General features: G+C 47.7%; 1 long non-coding RNA gene across 1 annotated transcript; it reads right to left on the bottom strand.

Annotated features, from left to right (window-relative positions):
- Positions 1-2949: 2949 nt before the first annotated feature.
- Positions 2950-8638, bottom strand: LOC309377179. Its single transcript, XR_014171471.1, has 2 exons — positions 7547-8638; positions 2950-3194 (listed from the first exon to the last, which is right to left on the bottom strand). It is a non-coding gene; the product is annotated as an uncharacterized lncRNA (long non-coding RNA).
- Between the last annotated feature and the right edge of the window lie 885 nt (positions 8639-9523).

Genomic DNA, 9523 nt, shown 5'->3' with positions numbered 1-9523 from the left:
TCCAACAGCCATGAGCTTGATACCTCAGGGAGCTCCATAAATGAAGAGAGGCGCAGCTATCCTAATAATATTTTTTTATTTGTTTCATCTATATTCCACCTTTTTCTCCAAGGAGCTCAAGGTAGAGAGCATGGTATTTCCCCACTCAATTAATCCTCTCAACAACCCTGTGATGTAGGTTAGGCTGGAAGGAAGTGACTAGTCACCTAGTAAGTTTCATGGCTGAGTAAATGGCTTCTAAGCTGGACTGCCCATGCAGACATCAGCAGTGACACTGTTGGGGAAAATGCTCTTTCCAAGTACCAGTGGGGGGGAGGGGGGAGAAGCTGTTATGCTTCACCACCACCAAGTACACATTTCAAATTCCAGAGAATAGCAGCTTTCTTTCTTTCTTTCTTTTTTAAAAAAAGATGATTCTGGTCCTTTTGGGTGGTGAAAAGGGATGAAGGCTCTTACGTTCTTAGCCATTGCCAGGGGGGTTGATGCTGCAGTGGCAGGTATGAGCCATGCAATCTCAAAGAATCAGTGACTTACTCGAACGGTGTTGCTACCTGAAGAATTAATGATGGCGGCACGTTCTTCATGGGGAAACCACAGGGTCTGGAGAGGCCCCCAGTTGCACTAAGGAGCACAAAACTGAGGATTTGCACAACATCAGCTTAAGGGTTGTCCATGTAATAGCCATTGACAGGTCATGAGGGTGTCACATTCTTCAAGAGCGAATCGTTATGGAGCCAACAGGCACCATCCCAGCTCAAGAGGAAGCTATCAGTAGGCATGGGGGGACCCCGAAGTTTGCAGAAGTACAAGAAAAACCTGCAGAAAATGTTGAAACTCAGAAATGCAATTTGATTTGGAGTTTAATACTAGCCTACTGAAATTGCAAAATTTGCAAAACACCAATATCCTTCAAAGTTTGCACTTCTCTGAATTTTGTGGCGCAGTTCTCTAACCAAATAACATGTACAAAGGTGTGCTTATTAGGCAAAGGTGAGTAAAAAATGCACATATTAGTGGAAATAAGATTATAGTGGGGAAAACTGAGCGCATATTAAGAGAAAATTGCACCAAAGTGCTTGAGAATTTTCACGAGGCCTGTTTTTGGGGTGGGGGGTAGTTTTCTTTTAACTCCTCAAACAGATGCAGAAATGTAGAGGAATGAACTTAAGACTGAAAAACCAGAACCTGAGAAAAACTAAAATGGACAAATCTTTCCATCCCTAGCATAGGAGAACAGCCACATGAACCTACTCCCTGGGTGGACTGCATCCCATCGGTGTTAAATCTGCCTGCCTGATAATGATAATTTTATTATTTGTACCCTGCCCATCTGACTAGTTACCCTAGTCACTCTGGGCAGCTTCTAACAAGATATTAAAAATATAAATATATAAAAACACAGCGAAACATGTTTACAATGTGTACACAACAATCCATTCTTGAAGCGGAGACCTCACTTTGTGTCATGGTGACATGTCCACTGAGCTTCTTCCGTGCCCATTTTGTCCAGTGGGTCGTAAACAGCTTATCTGAGGCGTGCCAGGCATCTGGGACTAGCTGCCATTGAAATTTCCCACCATACTCCTGACATAGTATTACTCTTGGGCATTGTGGGGGATTTAAATAGCAGACTGGCCACCTAGTGCTGTTCACAGAACGGGGCTGGAAAACAAAATTAAAGGGGAGGTGTGCTGGTCCCGAGGGTTAACCATGCGGCGAGGTCCGAGACCAGTCCGAGGTCAAGGGTGCGGTATGGAGGCTGTCCGTTAAAGCTGAAGCTGGGTCCAAGGCAGGGAGTTGGGTGAGGTCAGGAACTCTGGCAGAGGAGCAGGACAGGGTGCAGGCAAGAACAGGCTACCAACAATGTTGCTCCCGCAACCTGGGACTGGGGCTGACTGGCTTTTATCTGCCCCAAGGCATAGGGCGGCCCCAGTCCACAGGTGACACGCCTCTCTTGGCCTGGAGGTGAGCACTCCTCCTGCTGGAACTTAGTTCCCTCCGCCTCTCTACCCTGAGCCTCTGCAGCTCAGGAGAGGCTGGAGGGTTACCAGACCCAGAGGCAATCTCAGCTTCCCTTGACGGGGCTGAGAGTGGAGCACCTGCAGGCAATGGGTCCTCCATCACCTCAGGAGCCAGAGCAGACTCAGCTGACGCCTGCACCTGAGGATCCAGCACAGGTGAGGACCCTTCAGGCTCAGGCCCCAGCCCCAGCTCAGCTGGTTCTGGAGGCTGGGACTCCTGTGCAGGCTGGGATTCCTCAGGTTCAGCCTCCGAGTCCGAATCCCAGGCCATCACAGGAGGCAAAGGAGGGAGATGTCAGTTGTGGACCTTGCCATGGTACTGCCCAAGGATGCCAAGTGCTGATGCTGGCCCTGCACTGATGCCTCCAATATCAGAGCTAATGGTGGGTGGGTGTGACCAGAAATCGGCTCCACTATCGGTGATAATGTTGGGGGGGAATCAGCTCAGCGAAACGGTCCTTTCCCTAGATAGCAACACTTTATTCTCACCTGCAATACCGAGAAGAGACGAGCCTTTCTCTCCAGGTCCCTTTGAGCGTTGAGGGCCCTTGAGCTCAGGAAGGATAACGACAAGATGTTCCCATTTTTGCAGACATTTCTCCCCCGCTAACACCCAATAAAATAAAACAAGAATCCTACCTTTCTCTCAAAGGAAAAAGAACCTTGAAGGCATTCAGGCCCAGCTCTCCCATGAGAACTCAATCGTGCACTACTTTCCTAGCTTTATTTTTGTTTTTCAACCATTTCCCCACCAGAAACCCGCCAATCCCTTTGAGACGACCCATCTTTCAAGGTATCTTTTTTCCCTCCCTCAGTCCCATTGATATCACCTGCCCTTACCGCTGAAGAGCGCTTGTTTGCCTGTTTAAAGAACGAAAAGAAAAGAAAGTGGAGGGGGGGATAAAGGATGCACACATAGGATGCAGCATCATTAACAATTCTTTAATACATACAAGCAAATCTGGCAACTTTAAATCATGTTTCTTTCTTTGAAACACGCTATAGACTGTCTTTCCCACTTTCTACTTAGCAAATCTTCATAGAGTTTTTAATACTCTTTCTCCTTTTGCCATGATCAAAGGAATCGCTCTCCGTTTGCTTGTTCCTCTGATAAGTGATAAAAGATGTCAGTGAGACTAATGAGAACTCCCTCCAGCTCCCTTCATAAAGCCCCTGTAGAAAAGGAAAATCACAATGCATCATCAAACCTTTTAGGGAAGGGAGGGGGAGAGGGAAATGCTAGGTACAAAGGCAATGGGAAGCAGAGTATTTTGGGTGGGGGCTTTTGCAAAAAGGGGGGGAGGATAACAGTGAAAAGAAACTAAAACTCTGACCAAGAAGCTCAATTTAGATTTAAAAAAAAAGTGGGGAGGGGGGAACCAATAGGATCCTTGGCTAGACTGTTCATAGGCCAGTTAGTTGTTGTCTTAAAACAAAATGCCCCTATGTTGCTTTTTTATTTTATAAAAGCAGTAAGATAAGGTCAAAGGCTTTGACTGTGTCGACCACAGCAAACTATGGCATGTTCTTAAAGAAATGGGAGTACCTCATCTGTCTCCTGAGAAATCTCTATGTGGGACAAGAAGCTGCAGTCAGAACTGGATATGGAAAAATTTATTGGTTCAAAATTGGGAAAGGAGTACAACAAGGCTGTATTTTGTCTCCCTGCTTATTTAACTTATATGCAGAAATCATCATGCGAAAGGCTGGACTGGATGAATCCCAAGCTGGAATTAAGATTGCCGGAAGAAATATCAACAACCTCAGATATGCAGATGACACAACTTTGATGGCAGAAAGTGAGGAGGAATTAAAGAACCTCTTAATGAGGGTGAAAGAGGAGAGCACAAAATATGGTCTGAAGCTCAACATAAAAAAAAATAAGATCATGGCCACTCATCCCATCACCTCCTGGCAAATAGAAGCGGAAGAAATGGAGGCAGTGAGAGGTTTTCCTTTCTTGGGTTTCATGATCACTGCAGATGGTGACAGCAGTCACGAAATTAAAAGACGCCTGCTTCTTGGGAGAAAAGTGATGACAAACCTAGACAGCATCTTAAAAAGCAGAGACATTACCTTGCCAACAAAGGTCCGTATAGTTAAAGCTATGGTTTTCCCAGTAGTGATATATGGAAGTGAGAGCTGGACCATAAAGAAGGCTGATCGCCAAAGAATTGATGATTTTGAATTATGGTGCTGAAGGAGACTCTTGAGAGTCCCATGGACTGCAAGAAGGACAGATCCTGAAGCTGAGGCTCCAATACTTTGGCCACCTCATGAGAAGAGAAGACTCCCTGGAAAAGATCCTGATGTTGGGAAAGATTGAGGGCACAAGGAGAAGGGGACGACAGAGGATGAGATGGTTGGAAAGTGTTCTCGAAGCTACCAGCATGAGTTTGACCAAGCTGCGGGAGGCAGTGGAAGACAGGAGTGCCTGGCGTGCTCTGGTACATGGGGTCACGAAAAGTCAGACACAACTAAATGACTAAACAACAACAAAGATAAATTGGTTTTCAGCACTAGCCCTACCCAGGGTGGAGCCCATGAAGTTAATTAGTAACTTAGGTGCATTAATTTCAATGGGTCTACTCTGAGTAGGACTTAGTTCAATACGATTCAAAGCTTGCTAATGAATCAGGGTGATGATGTCACCGGCTTATGCCAGCACAGTGGTACCTCGGGTTACAGATGCTTCAGGTTACAGACACTTCAGGTTACAGACTCTGCTAACCCAGAAATAGTACCTCGGGTTAAGAACTTTGCTTCAGGATGAGAACAGAAATTGCGCGGAGGTGGGGCGGCGGTGGGAGGCCCCATTAGCTAAAGTGGTGCTTCAGGTTAAGAACACTTTCAGGTTAAGAAGGGACCTCCAGAACGAATTAAGTTCTTAACCCGAGGTACCACTGTACTAAAGAAAAAGCCCTCAGGTAACCAAAAGTGGCATCTTAAAAGAGAGTAAATGCTAGATCATGAATGGGGAAGCTGTGGTCCTCCAGATACTTGGGTTTTAAAATATATATAGTTGTTTGGTTTATAGCTTGGAAGATGAATCTACCCACTCCCTCCACCACCCATTCTGTCTCATCCACACACCACTAGCATTGATTTAAAAGAGTAAATAAAATGCACAGAGGTCCCATTAGTAAAGGAAAAAGATTCTTTGCTTACAGTTTCTTCATACAGTATTTACAAGGATGGCTTTACAGTGGTACCTCGGGTTAAGTACTTAATTCGTTCTGGAGGTCCGTACTTAACCTGAAACTGTTCTTTACCTGAAGCACCACTTTAGCTAATGGGGCCTCCTGCTGCTGCCGCGCCGTCGGAGTCCGATTTCTGTTCTCATCCTGAAGCACTATTTCTGGGTTAGCGGAGTCTGTAACCTGAAGTGTATGTAACCTGAAGCGTATGTAACCCGAGGTACCACTGTAGTTTCTAAAGCCTACATGGCGAGAGGTGGTTTCATGGCTGCCTCGTGCAGGAAGGAGGGATCAGGCAAAGGGACAAGATGAAGGGGCGGAGCTTGAGGGATTAGTAGGAAACCCCAAAGTGTAATTTCTCCTGTTTATCTATGTCTCAACACTACCCTCTACTGACCGGAGGCACGCAAGGTTGCTTATAGCCAACACAGATATCATTGAACTATCACACCCATCATGCCTGAAAATTGGATGGGTTAGCCAACGCTGCTGCGAGCTGGAGTCCAACAATGTCTGGATGGTCACAGGTTCCCAACCATTGCTTTAGATCAGTGTTTCCCAACCGGTGTTCCGCGGCACACTAGTGTGCCGCGAGATGTTGCCTGGTGTGCCGCGAGCGAGTCCAAAAAAGGTTGGGAAACACTGGTTTCTCTTTCAAAAAGGAAACGTGGGTTAAAGCGGCGCCGCCGCCTCCCACTCACTTTCCTGCTCTGGCTTCCCTAACAGTTTTCCGAGTTGCATCACTGGATCCAGCCCCCTTTTCCACATGTGACACGGGGCTGGAGGGAGGGAAAGAGGGCTTTACGTCGCGCACAAAGGCAGCCTCCTAGAAGCGCTCTGGGCCGGCGCCGTTTCACCGAAGGCGCCGGAGGACCCCCACCCTCAGCTCCTTCAGAAAGGAAGCCCCGCCCCTCGGCTCCCTACGCCGCCAGGCAGCTCAGCTGACTGACGAGGATGTTCTGCGGCGGCGGCCGCCGCACAACCACCGCAGTTGCTGGCAGCGTCCGCAGCGCAATAAGTAACAGCGCCTGGTGCTGCCAACTCTTTCTCTCTCTCTCCCGCCCCGCCCCCAAGCTCTCGCGCGCCCCGCCTCAACATCGCCGCGCGCAGCTTCCCGAGCTTGAGGCCAGCCGCTGCACGCACGCGCCGGCTCGTAATCGGCTCTGGTTGTTGCCTTTCTCCGCCGAGGTCGGTGGACCCCGAGCCTAGGCTTCCTTCCCGCACCCCGCTTTCCGAAGACTGCACACCAGTTGGGCCAGTACATATTCCCCTCCCGTGACTGGAGCGGAATAGCCCTTTCTCTTCTTCCCCAACCCTTGTCGTTGGAGGAGTCCCTCAGTCCCTCGCTTTGCTGCCTCCTTCCCCCCCACCCCCAAAGCTTGGAGGTTCCCCGGCAAGGGGGAGGGGAAAAAAATTGAAAGTTACACTTTCGTGCGTCCCTCCCGGCGTGACGCTGCGCGTTGACGTCACGGGGCTGTAATGGTGGTGTGCCTCGAGATTTTTTTCATCAAACAAGTGTGCCTTTGCCCAAAAAAGGTTGGGAAACACTGCTTTAGATTCTGCTTGGCTCTATCCATGAAATGCCATATCCAACCTAGACCTGGGCCATGCCCTTAAAGGTACACTTAGAACTGAGTTGAACTTAAGTCAAGTACAACCCTATAATTTAAGCAGAAAAACTTGGGGAACTATGGGAAACTCCCAGCATCCTCAGCCATCATGGCCAATTGTCAGGAATGAAGGGAGATCAACAATAGCTGGAATTCACAACACTTGCTACCCCTGTTCTAGACCCTTTCAAGCTCCTTGCTGGCTTTACTTGGCACAGGCCCAACTAGGCAACCAATATCACCACCACGACCACCATTTTAGCTAGGAAAACAAAAGCAGAAATGGCCCCAGGTCTCTAGTTCTTTTTTTGTAGAATATTTCCTTGACCTCAGATGACATCTGAGCAACACAAAGAATCAATGTAATGGCTGAACCAGACATTTAACTGCTAATCTAAACACCAGACAGGGCTGGTGAAAGTGGAAGCAGCAGCCTCTTCCTTCAGCAGAGGTCTGCAATGCAAATATACGGCAGAGGAAACATAGTCCACCACAACACATAGTTAAACTACGGAGTCTGCTCCAACAAAATGATGTGATGGGCACCAATGCAGTTGGTTTAAACCAAGGCCAGCCCAAGATGTTTTGCAGCCTGAGGCCCCCATGGGGCTCACAGAGCTCCTTTAATGTCCTGGGAGAGAAAGAAGACCGGAGCTATGCACTCCCAAGGTGTTTTCTATTGGTAAGTACGGATTGGCAGTTAACTAGAGGCTGTTACTAGGCCTGGGGAATCTCAGGGTCTCCAGAGGTGGGGAATCAGAATGTAGCCCTCCAATCCTCCTTATCTGGTCCATGGGACTCTCTCCAGGTCACCCCTTCCTCAGTCGCACCTTCTCTCTCCAGGACAAACCCCTTGCCGACCTTACTTCTTTGAATGTTTTGCCTGGCTGGAACATGTCCCTGACCTCTGATGATTTCTTTTCCTCACCCGGACTGAGGATAGAGAGGGGTGTGAGAGAATGTATGGAAACTAGCCTGCTGTAGAAAGGTAAAATTGTCATCCTTTGCCCACCCCCCTTTTGCCACTGGCCCAACCCGCCACTCACATGTGGCCCCCAGAAGGCCTCCCAGAAGGGAATGTGGCCCTCAGGTTGGAAAAGGTTCCCTACCCCTAATCTATGTATACTCCAAGCTACGAAAAGCTTTGCAAGCTCATTTCTGCTGATCAATACTGTGGCGCAGGGTGCAAGAGCAGGCCATGCCCTGGTCAGTTGGCAGCTCTGGGTTGCCTGCATGCTTCTTGTCTCCTCCTTGTCCTTGACCCCACCTGAGGTCCTTCCTTCATTCTGGGAATTTTTCAGTGGCTGGACCAAATTACCCAGGTAGAGAGGGGTATGGCGGGAGGGCAGGGGTAGAGATCTGCAGTATGAATAGGGTGGGAAAGCTGGCAATTCCAACAATGTCCTTTAAAAGGATGTATTAAACTCAAATTCTTTGGAAAAATTAATACGCCACATACGGTGCGGTGAGAAACTTGAAGCAATTTGGAGCAAGGAGGGCCATTAGAGGCTTTAAGCTCATTATACAAAGCAAAGCATCTTTGGGGGGATTTTTATAAGGAAACCTATTATACTCGCAGAGGAGAGCAAATTATTAAGGATTGGGAACAGATGTGGGGGAGGAGAGGCTCCCAACTGTGGGCACGTCTAATGCTTCCATTTTTGCAGTTGGTTTGGAAGAACAGAGCATGCCAAAAAAGTTCAACAACAAATGAAGAAAAGGGCAACCGAAATTATCGTGGAGATAGAGCGATTCCCTTACAAAGGACTTTTTAATTTAGCGAGAAAAAGAAAGGAAGAGGTGACATGATATAAGGACATTTTTAAAATGCATGGCGCAGAGAAAGTTGATGGAGAAAAGTTTTTCTCCCTCTTTCGTAACACTAGAAACCTTGGACATCCAGTGAAGATGAATGTTGGAAGATTCAGGAGAGATAAAAGAAAGAACTTCTTCACGCCACACAACACATACTCAAACTATGGAACTTGTTCCCGCAGGAAACAGCCATGGCCACCAAATGGGATGACTCTAAAAGTGGATTGGACAAATCCATGATGGAGAGGGCTATCAATGGCTACCAGCCAAAACTGAAGGCAGAAATGCTTCTAAATACCAGTTGCTGGAAACCACAGAAGGAGAGAGGGTTCTTGTGCTTGGGTCTTGCTTGTGGGTTTCCCACAGGCATCTGGTAGGCCACTGTGAGAACAGGATGCTGGACTAGAGGTGCCATTGGCCTGATCCAGAAGGCTCATCTTATGTTCTTATCCCTATGTTCAGAAAGTTGCAACTCTTCAGTCATACTGAAAATACTCTGCCCATGCTCAGAAGCCCTGCTTTTTGCATTCCTCTATCTGGCACATTTCAGAGCTGAGTCCTAGTCCTGAAACAAGGTCCTGGTGGTTCTAAATGCTCAAATCCAGCTAAAACCCTTTCTATTCTCACTCCCCCCCCCCCCAACCTCTCATTTCTCAAGTGAGAATGATGACATTTCTGTTTCTTTCTCTACATCTACCCCCCTTTTTTTCTTCCCTGATTCTTCTTCCTCTTCTCTTTAAAAGGGAAGAGCTGGCCTCTTCCTGCCTCCTCTCTTCCCCCATTCCCCTTCTCATTTCTATATGATTTGACTCTTATATATTTTATAGTACCCGAGGCAGTCACTTTGCAGACCTCCTGCTGAGTAAATCGCCCTTCACGG

This window comes from Podarcis melisellensis (assembly GCF_964234715.1).
Source record: "Podarcis melisellensis genome assembly, chromosome: 8".
Taxonomy (NCBI): Eukaryota; Metazoa; Chordata; class Lepidosauria; order Squamata; family Lacertidae; genus Podarcis; species Podarcis melisellensis.
This window is presented reverse-complemented; position numbering and strand designations above follow the sequence as displayed.